Genomic DNA, 16561 nt, shown 5'->3' with positions numbered 1-16561 from the left:
CCCATCTACCTCCCCTACTCTCCTCCAGTTGGTTTCGAGACAGGTTTTACACTACCAGACGTTGGCGGCGTTACAATATCATATTGAAAAGATCATTGTGTATCAGGATCATTACTTTGGTAAGCTTTTGCGCAGTTGACTACAGGCTGCTTCAGCTTCTGTTTCTGTGCAACCTGTGACAAGGTGGTAGAGATGGTCCACAGCATGAGAGACAAGAACGTCATTGAGGTAATTCAGCCTGCAGAAAAGGACGCATGAATAGTAAGCATTGCTTCAAAGTTACAGAAATTAAATAGAAAGTAAATATTACTGTGAAAACATGATTTCAGCAATCATTACGAATGGGTACTTTAAATTAATGTATGTTGCAGCATTCGATAATAACAAGGTGAAGCATTCAGACTAGCAATATTGTTTATTGCCACAAATGCAGATCTGATCCTCCATGAGCATGCGAGCATTCAGACTGTAGCAAATTGATCCCCCAATTGTTGGTGATCTGATCCACCGTGAGCATGTATGGAGTATATTCAGACTAGCATGTTGTTCGCCCTTGTGGGTCTGATCCTCCTTAACCATGCAATAATTTATACTATAGGACGTTGATCACCCAAATTGTAGGGTCTGATCATCCTTGAGCATGCGAGAATGCAAACTTTGGCAAGTTGATTGCCCTTGTAGGTCTCGTCCTACTTGAGCATGTGAGATTCAGACTAGCAAGTTGATCACCTCATTTGTGGGGTCTGCTTGATCCTCCTTAAGCATGCGATTATTCAGAGTATAGCAACTTGAATCCCCAAGTGTGGGATCTGATCCTCCTTGAGCATGCGAGCATTCAGATTTACAGTATGGCAAGTTGATAGCCTATTGAAGTCTGTACGCATTCCTGTGTATTGTAATAAGGCCAAGCTTAGAGTGAGATCTGATCAAGTGTGACCTATGTGCAGCACTAAGGTCACGTCTCGATGTAAGTCAGTGTTAGATTCAAATTTTCTGGCAGGACGGGCCAACAGTTCAAGCACTCAATCACAGAAAGTAAAATTCATGACAAGGCAAGGCTTAGGGCGATAAACTTACAAACAATAATATGACCAGAAGGACTGGATCCCATTTTCAATAAAAAGTTCCTTTAAATGCAGTGCTTAACCATTGAAAGTATACATATCACTACTACATAGCACAACAAAAGTTTGCAACAAGTAGCGAAACATCTAAAAGCGTTTGGCCGAGCGATGATGATAGGTAACACGTAGAGCACCTTTATCATTAATATTAATCAATATTTGTTTCTGCTTGAATTTTGAGAGTTGCTTAAGCACTACAAAATTTTGCTTGTAACTGCCAATGCATCCACTGAGGTTGGTATCAGTAAGTGCATGATTATGGAGTGCATATAATCCCACTTTAATGAAATATTTAACACTTACTGTACTTCAAACTTTTTGAGTTTCTTTAATTGGTCATACAACTGCTTCGTAGAACTTGAAGAAAAACTGTTGCACACAGATCTCTGTTGAATCAAAGCAAAGAACACAATAATACCACACTGGAAACTTACTTAACCATGAATTGTAAAAATAGGCCTTACGATTTTTTGTGTGAAAAACTCGCCACTTGGCCAGTGTAAGGGATTCCCTCTCTCCTTCAGCTATCATAGCACAGAAAATTCCTTGGGAATATTATTATAATATTACTAGCAATATTGTGAGCAATGCCATGTACTTCTTTCAAATAGCATTAATTCAATGATGTAACATGAGCAGTTTTTTTTTCATGAATCTGACATAATTTATAGTTAGGGTGTACAACTTACTCGATCTCAGTAAAGCAGTGTGATGTGACAAACAATAAATTTGCAATATCACAGGCTATCCTGAAATGATGATGACCTCAACAACAGGTTTCATTTACTAAATGTGATACATCAACATACTAAATATGACATCTGTCCTTTTGAAATATTGTGTAAAACATGGTATTCACAATTTGAACCCTCAAACGATCCATTGACCTCGGCCATAGGCGTACGAGGCGGGGCAGTCTTAAATAACAAATTTCCAGAGGACAAGAAATTCGGGCAAAAGTCCTGAAAAATTCGGGCAGCCTAAGAGGAGAAACTATATGTATATATATATATATATATAAATGAAAATCGTAATGAGTTGGAAAATCAAGAACAGTGAAAAAACTTTCAGCCTCCACCGGGATTCGAACCAAGGGCCTCCCGCTCTGTACGCGGACACCCTAACCACTAGGCTATGGACGCTGATTGTATGTCCAGAGGTTCGAAACCGGTAAGGAAGATCGTAATTCCACTGTAGGCGTTTGTCACCTATATCGAACAATACTAGTTCTGTTTTTGGTGACATATTTTGCCCTACTCTAGAGATCAAACATGATGCTATCCAACTCGAAAATCATTTGTGATTCCTAAAGCCGGATCTCGAAAGAGATACTTTGAACAGACTTTATGTTAATGCAATGGAGGTAAACGACAAAGGCAAATGAAATATATAAATGAAAATCGTAATGAGTTGGAAAATCAAGAACAGTGAAAAAACTTTCAGCCTCCACCGGGATTCGAACCAAGGGCCTCCCGCTCTGTACGCGGACACCCTAACCACTAGGCTATGGACGCTGATTGTATGTCCAGAGGTTCGAAACCGGTAAGGAAGATCGTAATTCCACTGTAGGCGTTTGTCACCTATATCGAACAATACTAGTTCTGTTTTTGGTGACATATTTTGCCCTACTCTAGAGATCAAACATGATGCTATCCAACTCGAAAATCATTTGTGATTCCTAAAGCCGGATCTCGAAAGAGATACTTTGAACAGACTTTATGTTAATGCAATGGAGGTAAACGACAAAGGCATATATATATATATATATATATATAAATATGCAGTAGCTTGCCCAAATCTTTTTCAAATTTTTGCCCGACAATTCATTGATTTTCTTTATTTAGCATCATGATGCCCGAATATTTCAGTGTAACACCACCGTAAGCGCAGCTCACCTGGGCTACCACGCTTTTTGCACGATCAATTTTTTTTCTAACTAGTCAACTGTATACCTGGACATCTCCGACATGAGTGATGTATATAAGAAACATTTTCCTTTTGATGGAATGGATGGTAGGGGAGGGTGGGGGGAGTGCCTACAAGCCTAGAAGTACAGGTTTATCATATTCTTTGTTACATTTTATACTGTTTTGTGAGACAAATTGCAGTCACACCCGACACAGCGACATTATCCCGCCTACGTGGCGTTGAACAATGTATGTTTTTCTGGAGGTAGATGAGTACTGTGTTAAAATAATAAATACGGTAACTAAATATGAGCCTAAAAAATATACTGTCCTATTTTTCCTCTTCAAAGTGATGTAACCATTTCTTCTTCTTCTTATTTGCCAAATTTTTGGGGAAGTCAATTTCTAAAATGTGAGATTGTAAAATAAAGAATGTTTATATGCAACTTGCAAGGCCTCAGATGTGCCGTTTCCGGCAATCTGAGAGGCTTTTTTCGCCAAAAATTTTCTTGTACGCTACGCGCTTAGATAGTGTCATGGTAACTTTTGGGCACAAAACTTTCTGACCCCCCAAACTAAAATGGTCCCGTACACCTATGACCTTGGCCCACAACATTAGGCTTCTGTACTCAATGTGGTACAATTACATATCATATATACGATCGTTCCAAGCTTCTGAGATATTATGTTTAGGAAGGTGCGTTAGTGTAGGGACAGGTTAGAGGGGAGTGAGGTAACTGTTTGGCAGTTTTTGACTTCAAATGACCTTTATGACCTCCGACAAAATCAAACAGTTTCTTTTACTCAATGTTATGCACTATCTTACCAAGTACGAGATCTGCCCAAGCTTCCAATATTGAGATACCATGTTTACAAGGTTTCACAATTTGACCTTTGACCTCAAACAATACAATACGCTTCTTGTACTCAACAATGTACTCTTTTGCACAAACTATGGGATCAATCTAAGCTTCGATTCTTGAGATATCGTGTTTACAATGTGGGCAGTACAAAGACACGCACACACACGCCAGCATCAATGAATAGGTTATGATTATTATCAAAGCCAGGAAAGCTGCTCTTCAGAAGTTGAACATTAAATTGCAGAGTTTCAAACTGACATCACATAAAATTATCTTCTCAAAACTAAAACAAATGAAATTTAATTTCTGAAAACAATTGTCAGGAAACTGAAGTTTTCTTCTAATTAACTTATTCCTGTCTTTATTATTGTTGGCAATAATGGTTAATTTGTTAGGCCATTAAGTCGAAACTGATTTATTGTGTGAAGACAGCTACAGTCCTTTACCCTCACATAAGCCAGCAAATACTCAGAACTGATTAAGTTGCTGATTATTTTTAAGGAAATTCTGGAGGAATCATGCCAATCCTCCTCCTCCCCCACCCCCCCCCCCCTCCAAAAAAAAAATACTGCAAAGAAATCTTACTTGTGCAAAATTCTTTAAGTAAATTTGAATTGAATTTCTTCTTCTGAGGAAGGCCTGTGGTACTGTTAATAAGTGTGTACAGTCCTTTCTCATTCACAGCCTTCACTTCATACGGCCCAATTAGCCAAGAGTTTTCAAGCTTCCCTCCTATTCGGGCATCCTTTCTAGCATTCTGTACGAGAACACTGGAACCAACTTCGAAGCTCTGAATAAAATAAAATCCAGCAGATATACGTAAACATCATAATACAATGCATATGTTGCCATTCATTTAACTACAACTTCAATGTACAACATGGCATTATATAATTACCTTTTTTGGTGCCTATTATCCAAATTCTTTTTTTGCCGTTCTTGGGCTTTGCCAATATTTTCTTTCACAACACCTTTGATTATGTCCCGCGACTGTGATATGAGTTGAAAAACCCTCTCCCGCTGTGCACCGCTGCAGTCTGTAGTAGGAGCTTCTGGTTGGACAATGGAGTCTTCCATGTTGACTGGTCGCAATGGCTCTCTGGATATATGAAGATAAATTAACATTCAATTATTCACAACACTTTGTTGACTGAAGAATAAATACATTTTTATATATTTTATTTTCACTATTTAGACCATTGAACCAGAAATTTGAGTCACATCACATACTCAAACCAGCACAAATATAAAACCCTTATATATTCTGTGCTGTTATAGGTCCAACTTGCATACCAGCCAATTATGATAAATATATAGTATATGAAAAACAAAACCAATGTCAGTGGCATTAATTGCATGTATCTTTTAAGTTAATGGGCATGCATTTACAGTTTAATGAATGTTCATATTTTGTACTTGCTGCAGAGTGTACCATATACAGGGTTAATATTTATTTGTTTAGATATTGTAACTTAAATTGGGTTATTGATGGTCCTCCATTTAGCGGTTTTTCCCAGGACCTGGGATGTGTCAAATTAGATTTTATCGTACAGAGGACTGGTGTAGCTATGAAAGATTTGTCTTATCCCTGATTGCTTTTTCTCTGTATAACATGGCCTTAGCAAATGTAAATCTCTATTCAGCAATGGTAGGTTTAAATTATTACAAACCTTCCAAACATCACAGCAAAAGGTGAAAGACCTATTGAACCATGTTTTCTGTATGGTACCCCATGAGAATTGAAGACAGCATTTCATCTCAGTCATGTTGGTTTTCATTGACAACCTTGATGAGTGACCTTTGCAGAGTTTGGTTGAATCTTTCATCAAGCCCATTGGTCTGTGGGTAGCTAGAGGATTCTCTGTGGTCTACCCCTATCATGTCAAACAGGGACTTGTTCAGATCATTAACAAATTCTCCTCTCTGGTCTGAGATGACAATTTTCATGCACCCAAATCTAAATAAATGGAAACATTTAAATAACTATTGTTAAAGTATTGATTACGAATAATGTAATGAACTACTGGCATCTGCAGAATGGCTGCATGGTTTAATCAGGAAATCATTTCAGCACTGATTTACAAAAAAAAATGAGTTAAAAGCACTGACCATATCCCACTAACATTTTATTGACATTAACTTAACAATCAACTTCTATAAATTCCTGTAACCATTTGGCCGCTTTCTGGGTCACAGTTGAAACAGTGCAAATTGTAGGTCTACGTAACTAATTTCATATGTATGCTATGTAAAGTAGAAACAAAAGTAGATGGATATTTACCTGGCCATGGTTTCAAACAGAAAGTTTGCAACAGTTTTTCCTGTTTTGTTTCGTACAGCAACAGCCTCTGGCCATTTTGAAAAATAGTCACATAGGGTTTATATGATGTACTTATTTCCATTGATGGTCTCTGGAAGGGGTCCAATCATATCCACACCCATCTAAAAAAAGAAGTAAAATAGCATTCAGAACCATACACAATCTAATCATACGAACTGATGTTCAAGTGATTTATATCTGAGTTTTGTAAAATGCTAAACATTCAATTGTTTTTTTATTTTTTATTGTAACTCACACTGGAAGACTCTGTTACCAATTTTTTTCTTCATTACCAAACCTATTACTTACTGACTTGTCAAACCCAGCTGTTATATGGAAGTCCAATGGGAAATCTCTGAAGTGAGATGCAAGTCACATGCAGTGATCTAGCTGACAACCTAGATGGTAATTGTCACTAGGGACTATCATAGGCCTGGTAACCATTTTCATCACCTTTGAATGTGGGGTGGGGGGGGGGGGAACAGATGTATAAGTAACTGGATGAGTGATTGATAGTTAGTCAGAAAATTGCCTTGGAATCTGTCAGTGAGATGACAGGGTTACACCTAACTGATGTAGGAAGCATACATTGGTACAACCTATACTTTGGTATCTATATATTGTAAGCATTTAGAAATGTTTACAAATTAATCTTTGAAGGGAATTTGCAGAATTTTGTTATATTAATGACAGAAATTCACACTGTAGAGTTACAGTATACAGGTATGGAAGGAAAGACTTCTTGGTTATTAACCAAGTAGCAAATTTTACTTAAACAAATGTTGAAATAAGCGTATGGGTTCATTGGGGATGAATTTTGGACAAAAGGCTATGGCTTTGTTGGTACTTTAGTTATGAACTGCATATGAATGTTTCTCGGATACTTCTTTATGACAACCATAGGTGTAGGAGCCTCATTTGATTTGGGGGGGGGGGGGGCTGTAACAACTTGCCCGAAATATATAACCAAAGTTTTTCGCGCGCTCCGCGCGCGTTCCACATGTTAATGTGCATATGATATAGGTATTCTTCGGTTATTACATCACATGCCAATAACATACAATCATTTCCGTGTTTTTACCCTTCCATATTGGTTATAATTATTGGGGAAGTCGTTACAACAAGAATGATAATAATATAAGTTTAACCATTGAAAAACACATAACAAATTCTTCTTCTTTCAGTAGGTGCCAGTGGCGGAGCTATAGGGGTATTGGTCAGGGGGAGAGAATGGTCTGTAGGGGCACTTTCGACACTATCTAAGTGGAGCGCTACCACAGGTTGGCGCGGAGCGTACAGAAATTTTTTGAGTAAAAATACTCCCTAGATCGCCGGAAATGACCCTTTCTGTGCCTTGCTAATTTGCAGATGGTGTCATCGCCATTTGTCAGAAAATTACACCAACAAAATGTGACAAATGTCAATAGGTATTTGAGAGCGCAATAAAAAAGTCAATAATCGCGAATAAGTAAAGAGTGGTAAAAAGCTGAAAAGGGCGCCAGCAGGCCATTTGAGTCCGTCAGGGGGCATCCGCCTCCTCTGACTGTATGGACGCTCCGCCACTGGTAGGTGTCCGAAAAATTCTCAGCATATTGCCCGAATTTTCACCAAAAAACTTGAAAAACACATTGCAAATTATTCTTCTTTCAGTAGGTGTCCGACAAATTCTCAGCATATTGCCTGAATTTTCACCAAAAATTTGAAAAACACATTGCAAATGATTCTTCTCTCAGTAGATGCCCGAAAAATTCTCAGCATATTGCGGAATTCCCCCCCCCCCAAAAAATGAAAAACACACTGCAAATTATTATTCTTTCAGTAGGTGCCCGAAAAATTCTCAGCATATTGCCCGTATTTTCACCAAAAAATACGGTTGGGAGGGCTGCAGCCCCCCCCCAGCCCCCCCGCCTCCTACGCCTATGATGACAACAATTCAACTACTGAACTCTGTTATGTTCATGTGTCATTCTTGTTTCATATCACAATTCAGTTTTCTTTTCATTTTGAAATTCATATCAGATAATCCTATGTAAAGGTTTTCCTGTTGCTTTAATTATACGAAGCTAAAAAAAAATACCAAAATGTGTTCTTAGCGGAATTTGTGTTTATGGCTGCAGTACATGAAAATTCCTGACAGTACTGCGAGTCATTAAGTCTACTGAATGTACCACCATCATGATCATCTTTAATATATGCTTAGTAAATTATAACTTTGAGAACAAATGAATGAGCTAGATCTTTCATTCTCTGGGCAATCTCCACACATACTCCTTATACTCTTGCACTGGCAAACAAAGGGATGCAAACTTTAAGCATCGGTTGATAACTTGATATGCATATAGTGAATGACTTTGCAGTTACAATCATACAAACAAATATTGCTTTTAGATGACAAAAAACAAAGTGATTTAGTGATAACTGTGCTGCTTGTGAACAGTATTTTCGACCCAGGCCTAGCATTTATAAGCTGAACGTATAAGGTGGTCCATATGTATTCCATTAACATGTAAGGCCTATGAGCTAGGATCTAAAAAACATGTTATACAACTTCCATTGCAGATTCCATCAAAATCAGTGCCTCCTGCTGAAATGCCGATGAAAAAAATACTTAGGTGGTGAAATTGTCACCACTCATGTCCTACAAGGACTCTTACAGAAATTGATATGAACCTAATATTTCTATTGATTAAGCCACCTTCTCGGATCCCTTTCTTTCAAATTAGGGTCTTATACCAAAATACTCCTATCATTTGGTCAAATAAGTTCATGATAACATGTGAGATAAAACGAAAGCAAATTGTTGTGCATTTTTATTTGCTCTTTTTTCAATTGTTTCTCTCAACACCTGCAGCTATCCTCCTGAATAGAAATTTATTCACCCACCCTCAAATTTGTCAAAGAGATTACACTAGGCCTATATTAGTTTTTAGGTCCATTCTGGTCACCATTCTAGCAATACTACAGTATATCACCAAGCAGTGTCTACATGTGATAATACATTGCAAATTTAATATAAATGATATAAACTTGGTTTAACCATGGAGCTATAATCCCAAGTTTATAGCTCCATGGTTTAACCTGCGCTAATTTAATTGCAACATTGTTTTGTGCATACATTAACAACCTTAATTACTGTGGAAGAATGTTTAATGAATATTCATACCATAACCATGTACATGTTTGCATAATTAAAATATCACCAGCAAAAAGGACCATTAAACCGTACATTATTAGCCTTACACAGCTAACCTCCTGACAATGAAGTGATGGGCAGGTGGCCAACTGATTACCTATAGCATATATTCGACCTGCTGCAGTGTCTGTGCACATCCCGGCACCAATATATTAAAAAAATATGGGAAAACATCTAAAAAGAAAGAGATAATAAAGTAACACTCATTAATTTAATTGATCCTCCAAAATGGACAAGACAGGGACCCCCCCACTCCCTTGCTACCTTGTGTTTTAACTAGTAAGGGGACTAATCCCAGGACATATCTTTCAGATAATCTGAAAAGTCCTATCCTGAAGATTTCTTTTTGTTTGTTACCTAGCAATTTCAAAAACATAATCATTATTGAAATTAAAAGTTCGTATACTCATGGTAGCATGGTTACACACTACACAGCTGATATGTAACTGACAGCCGATCTGGAAGTTTTGGCAGCTTACCACAGTAACATAAATTATACCAAGTAGGCTTTATTTCAGAGATTGCCAATCGGAGTGGCTTAAATTTGAATAAAGCAAATTATTTGCAAAAAGGGTTAACTCTCGAAGTCTTACTCCTAGTCTACAGTAAGGCTAGCCTAGCCCAATACTATTCGTGTCTTGCCGACTAATTCTGCATCACAATATTCTCTAACACTAATAAGGTTTAGACTTTTCAGTTCTACTCTTAGGTGATTACAAATAATAAAATATACTTATAATCTGCAAGGCCAAATGGCCAATGCACTTAGTTCAAGTTATATGCATATCTATGGAATCATTTTCTTCAGTGGAAATAATTCCTAAAAGTTTAATACAAATAAACAAATAAAACACTTACCGCCAAACCCTTCTTGTAAGCTTTAATTTTGTGGGCTTTGGCCAAGGGCCTATCTTCGTTGCCATGTGGGCCGACGTAAACTAGATCGGCATCTCCCGTCAGTCTAAAACTCTTCGATCCCCTTATCGATCTTTCTAGAATTAACGTAGACTTTTCAGGGTACAGTCCTGACCAAAGATATTTTCCAATGATACTGTAGGCCTACTCGTCATCGCTATCCAGCTAAGGAGAAGCCATCTTGTAATATCAGATCGGGCTATGTAAGTTAACGGTCTCAACTCTTAATGCAATTACTGCGCGTGCAAATATGCAACTACTAAGAAATTTTGGGCCTGCGATATGTAACGTTAACGACGTAGACGGCACATTCACTTCACTGAGTAAACAGTAGTATAAATTTTACAGTAGAATGCAAATACGCATGCGTGAAATGAAAACTTTGTCACACCTAGAACGTAGAGCGGGAGATTTCCACATTTCCCGCGTACTGAATAAATATATTGACTCTGACCAGGGAGTTTTTCCATAACAACTCCCTGCTCTGACCCCGGATTTGACCTCCATGCTCCGGATGACGGGGGAACTTTCTGCAGCCGCGTACCGGTTGAAATACATTTACCTTCAACCTGCATGGTTGATCTTTCTCCAACGTTTAGAAATTCCGACCTTCCAAACAACTACCCTAATGGTAGTAACAATTGATAAGCAGCAGAGTCAGACAGACATGACTAATTAGTTCAAAAGATAAATTTAACATTATGCAGCCTTATGACACTGACAGTCGACGATCGAAATATAGCGGACAGCGTTCCTTTGGAGTGTAGTCTCCATGATAATAATAACATTTTGCCGCCTCTTCCCACAACAGTCGACACTCGAAGTATTAGTTCTGCTTTAACCGAGTTTTGAGGGTGCATGCTGACCGATATATGACATTGTCATCCTGGTCTTCGCTAGTAAATTACCTCCTTTTAAGTAATAAGGGAACGTAGATAGGGCCAGAAATGTTTGTCACTCAACAGAACCACGTTAAAGCTCTTTAAAGAGAACCGGACACTTTCCACGGTGGCGTAGAAAGCAAGGGAAAGTGTCCCTGAGACACTATTCACGCAAATGAGACACTATATCCTAGTAATATGTGTCCTACGGACGCCCGGACACTCATTACTGCCACACGGGCGGAGTGTATGTGTGTGTGTGTGTATGCGTGTGTGTTGGGGGCTTGTAAATACGATATCTCAAGAAGGGAAGCTTTGACAAATCTACTATTGGTGTATATGAGTAACACATTGGGTAGAAGAACCCTTTTGTTTTGTGGGTAGGTCAAAGATCATTTTGAGTCACCAGGGGCCAAATAGTAAAAACCTTGTAAAACCGATATCTCAAGGATGTAAGCTTAAACCAATATCATATTTCGCGTATCGCGTATCCAGGGGGGCGCACCCACCACTTCTTTGTTCCCATCTGCATGAAAACGTGCGCCCACAACCCTACGCCCCACCCCTCTAATCGATTCCCGATGAGTTACGAAACTTAATTAATGACCTTCGCCTGTGGTACCAAGACCTTAACAAAATCCGGCAACGCACCACTTTATCGATAACAAGTGACGTGTTGTGTATTAGTGATGTCTAGAGGTCGTGCACTTACCTACATGCAGTGTGACCACTCCCGACTTTGCAATTTCCCAAAATAACCGATGTGTAAATGCAGCTTGAATGGGAAGTGTCTTTTCCGACGATCTAGGGGTATTTTTTGGCCAAAAAAATCGTCGTACGCTCCGCGCCAACCGATCGTGGCGCTCCGCTTAGATAGTATGAAGTAGTGTGTTACACCTATATGACCTACTGATCCCCCTTGTAAACATTTCTGCGGACGCCCTTGCTAGGCCTCCTGATAGGGGGCCCCTTTGGGCCAGAGCCCCCCCCAGGCTCACCGTTACGCCACTGGTGGAGCGGTTATTGCACAATAAACAGATATTAGTTATTTATTTCAGTCTCATTTCAATTATTCGAAGTTTTAAAGCAAACTGCAGATATCACATGAAATGGTGTCCTGGGATGAACAGCATCAAAACTGTCGATGTGCGAAGTGTTCGGTTTCGGGATTTTTTTTCATTTTTTCATTTCCTTCAACAAAGTTTTATAGTAGCCGTTATAAGAGGTTTAATATTTGTACACCAATAAATTAACTGTGTCTGAATTTTCAAAAATTCCCTGACCACCATTCTTCATCATACTTCCCTCTACTCGTGCAATTTTGACCGGTCTGTTAGGGTTTGAAGGAGGTTTTTCTATATTGGTTGTCCATAGATGAAATGTTGTGCAACATTATGGGTATGTTTTGAAGTGAATTTATTTACGAGAATTGTGAATCATACCAAATTCTGAACAAATAATGGGCTTTAAACCTCGAAAATGGTGCTTACTGGTATTGTGGGCCGCGACGTTGAATCACCTACAAAAAGCAATGATCCACATGAGATGTGATGAGGTCGAACATGATGTGTGACTGTGTTGAAATCTTCAAAACGGTTATGGCCATGAAACAAACAAAAAACTATTGGGAAATTCTTGGTTCTCAGGCAAAAGTGTACATCTGGTTGGTCATTTCAAGCCAGAGAAGTGCCATTTCCGGTGATCTGGGGGGTATCAAAACCCGAAACTGTCTTGTACGCTGCGCGCTAACTGATGGTGGCGCTCCGCTTAGATAGTAATTCGAGCCCCCGGGTTATAAAATCCTGGTTATGCCCCTGCTTCGTGAGTAGGGGGACCACATTTAGGAGCAAAAGCCTCTAGTTTAATGTGGAGGTCAAAGGTCATTTGGGTTCACCAGGGGTCAAATTGTGTAAACCTTGTAAACACGATATCCCAAGAAGGGAATGTTGAACGAATCTCATATTTAGTTTGTAGTTGTAACACGTTCAGTACAATATTTTATTGAGATCAGAGGTCATTTTAAGTCGCCAGACGCCAAATTGTGGAAACCTTGTTTTATAAGCTACCTTATCTCCCACCGACCAGCCTATCAGATAACATGTGCGTTACGCCTCACACGAATAGGGGGCTATTGGCATTGGAAATGAGCTTATGGGCATCCGTAGAATCTAAAACTAAAAAACTCCAACATATTAGCATTTGCTTAAACCTGCCGCTTGGAAGTCTTACTTTGCGTGCAAAAGGTGAACCATTACTTTAAATAATTCAGACAACAGAGAATAGTTGTAGCCTTCCTGGATTTCAAGCTGAGATAGGGGACCAAATGGAATATTTTTGCCACTGACTTGAGACTTGAGTTGAGCCCACTCATTTTGAATTTCCTCCTTTATTTCTTCAAGCCATCTGGGTTGTTCTGATCATTTAGCAGCAAAGTACTACAATGATCAGCCACCCTCCCAATTTCTTCAACACCCACGATGAATTCAAAGTTTCGTCTTTTCTTGCTGGCAATAGTAAGGGTCAACAATTTGGTAACAGAACTGAAAGTTTGTGGACAAAAGCCGAAGCTATGCCTTATATTACTGACTTGTGAATTAGGATACAATGTTTTATTGACATGTCAGGTAGACCTTTCTATTCTGTGCAAAAAATATTTTCTGTAAGAAAAATATATATGCTGAACAAAGTACAGTGCTCTGTTAGTGCCAACTGATATGTTTTGTTGTTAAGTAACTTCAGTGACCAGCTTATTCATTATATTGCTGCTTTCTTCACATCCACTTTCTTTCCGTTGATGTATACGATATGTTAATGGGACTGTTAAGCCGGCTAGATACAGCAGGCTTTGCTGTCGATCGTAACGTCGTACTATCATGTGCAATGTGATTGCGCAAAACCACTAACTTTGAACTGCATTTCGGTTCTGAGCAAGGAAGTACATTGTACTTGCACACTTATGGCCAATATAATGAATAAGCTGTTCACTGAAGTTACTGAAACACCAACATCTCAGTTGGCACTTACAGAGCTCCGTACTTTGTATAGCATATATATTTTTCGTACAGAATATATTTTTCGTGCAGAATAGAGCTTGAATGTTAGATAATATAGATATATATATTTTCCGTGCACAATACAAATATATTTTTGCATAGAATATAATTTATTCTGTAGAATATATATAATTTCTGTAACAGAATTTATATATTTTGTTAGAGAAAAATATTTTTCTGTACCAGATTTTCAACACTTGAAAATACGCCCTGTAGTAAACCTGCCGTTCATTTTGGCCACTGCTCACTTCTTCACATTTCAAGGTTATTAGTTTGGAATGTTAGCCGGTGTGTTACGTAATCAATTTGCCAAGCCTTGCAAAGGAAACGAACGTGGAAAACTCACTTGCACAGCTCAAATTTCCTGCGATCTACCGCGAGCGCCTATTAAACTGTCCAAGGCAGGTAAACTGTTACAGCAGTGGTGCAGCGCGCATTTTCACTGAAATGTATATTTTTTAGAGAATATATATATTTTTTCTCTTTGAGAATGTATATAAATTCTTCTCTTAGAGAATAAATATATTCTTGGCATAGAAAAATATAATTTTTGTGTTAGTACATATATCTTTACAGAATATTTATTGAAAGATAATATATATTTTTCTATTAGAGAATAAATATACAATGGCCTAAAAAAATGAAAAATTTGTGTAAGAGAATATATTTTTTTTTACATAATATTTGCTGTAAGAGAATATATATTTTTGTAAAGAATACATATTTGTTATTAAAGCAGCATTTTGCGTTGGGTCGCTTTTTTCCACCTTTTTAACATATGCATCAATTTTTTTACATGTATCAATCATAAAACAGCAAACTAAGATACCATCCAAGTTTCACCCTGCCAAGAGCGTTAATTAGCGAGCAATTAACGATTTATGTCGATAACGAGTAAAAGTGTCCTCGACAAAGTTTTCATATCTCCAAATCCACTAGTTTGAATTCCACCAATCAGTGAATAGTATGTTTATTCATGAGCATTTTGCGTTTGGTCGCCGTTTTCTACTTTTTTGACATGTCCATCGAGTTATTTACATACATCAAATCACAGAACAGCAAATTAAGATATTAGCCAAGTTTTTCCCTGCCAAAAACGTTAATTGGCGAGTATTCCACATACAAAATTAATCGCATTCAGTTCCCAAACCCACTAGTTTGAATTCAACCAATCAGAGATGCAGGTTTAGTTATGAGCCGTTGTTAAAAATAGATTCAAGACTTTGCGTTGGTACTACCTCCATGGTACAACCAGGGAGTTGTTATGCAACTCCCTGGTACAACTGCCATATAGACTGTACGCAAATCAAGCGTGGTGTTATATTACGTATCTGTCAATGACGTTCGTAGTGTTTAAATATTCATATTATGGGCGAGGTTTATTGGGTTCCCAACGGAAAATATCTTGGAGAACAACAAAGTTGAAAGTTGCAATTTTTTCGACTTTTATGCCACCATTTGAAGTAAAATATAAATAGATAAGCTAGTTATGCATGTCGTTATGGCATAGTGGAATCAGTGAGGTTGAAAAAAACCATAGTCGAGGACGCAAAATGCTGCTTTAAGTAAATAATTTCTGTATGCCTGGAGAATATATAAATATATACTTTAAAGGAATAAATATAATTTTCAGAGAAAATATATGCGTATACATATACTTAAATATGTCTAAAATATATTTTTGAAGTTATCCATGTATGTATTTTGCAAGTACAGCATATATATATTTGTACGTAATATATTCCGCTTTCTTGCGACATATTATCGCGCGATTGCGGTTAACCTACTGACAACACTCTTTTCATTTGTACCGATAGTACACACAAGGTACCCCTGTTTGAGCTGTCTTTACGCATTTATTTAAGTTTGTTGTTTTCCAGTTTGGTTACACCTATCGTGCATCATTTAGTTTGAGCGATTAGTATCAAATTAATTTCAAGCTGGTGAACAGAGCTGTTCCTTAGGACCTACAGTACTTGTAACAGTGCACTTGAAAATAATACGGTTATTTGTAACATTAGGCAATAGGCATTTGTTTTTAATGCTCACAAGTTAATAGTAAGCCTATCGTATAAAGGCAGTGAGCGAATTAGCCACTCGCCAAAAAGTCAAGCGTAATGCAATTTTTGCTATATTGGCAAGTTGGCGACCGTATTAGTCGATGCCTGGTTTGAACAGGGACAACTCCCTGGTTTGAAGCATAAATTCTACTGTGCTGTAGTGCTGAGTTGGTTCAAAATGGCGTTCATAACCAGTGAAAGAGGGGGAAGAAAGTTGGCGGTTGAAGGCCACCTTTATTATTTTC

The 16561-nt window shown here is 38.1% G+C and overlaps 1 protein-coding gene and 1 long non-coding RNA gene across 10 annotated transcripts in view; one reads left to right on the top strand and one right to left on the bottom strand.

Moving 5' to 3' along the window:
- LOC139983616 (uncharacterized) overlaps positions 1–16561 on the top strand; it is a 121223-nt gene that overhangs the window by 50804 nt on the left and 53858 nt on the right. The window lies entirely within an intron of this gene.
- LOC139983620 (uncharacterized) lies at positions 105–16557 on the bottom strand. The gene is made up of 8 exons (XR_011798772.1): positions 15541–16557; positions 10266–15494; positions 6176–6336; positions 5565–5851; positions 4793–4993; positions 4480–4684; positions 1428–1510; positions 105–238 (listed from the first exon to the last, which is right to left on the bottom strand). It is a non-coding gene; the product is annotated as an uncharacterized lncRNA (long non-coding RNA).

The sequence above is a fragment of the Apostichopus japonicus genome, chromosome 16 (assembly GCF_037975245.1).
Source record: "Apostichopus japonicus isolate 1M-3 chromosome 16, ASM3797524v1, whole genome shotgun sequence".
NCBI classification, from domain to species: domain Eukaryota; kingdom Metazoa; phylum Echinodermata; class Holothuroidea; order Aspidochirotida; family Stichopodidae; genus Apostichopus; species Apostichopus japonicus.
Note: the sequence above shows the minus strand (reverse complement) of the source record. Positions and strands in the feature narration are given on the sequence as shown.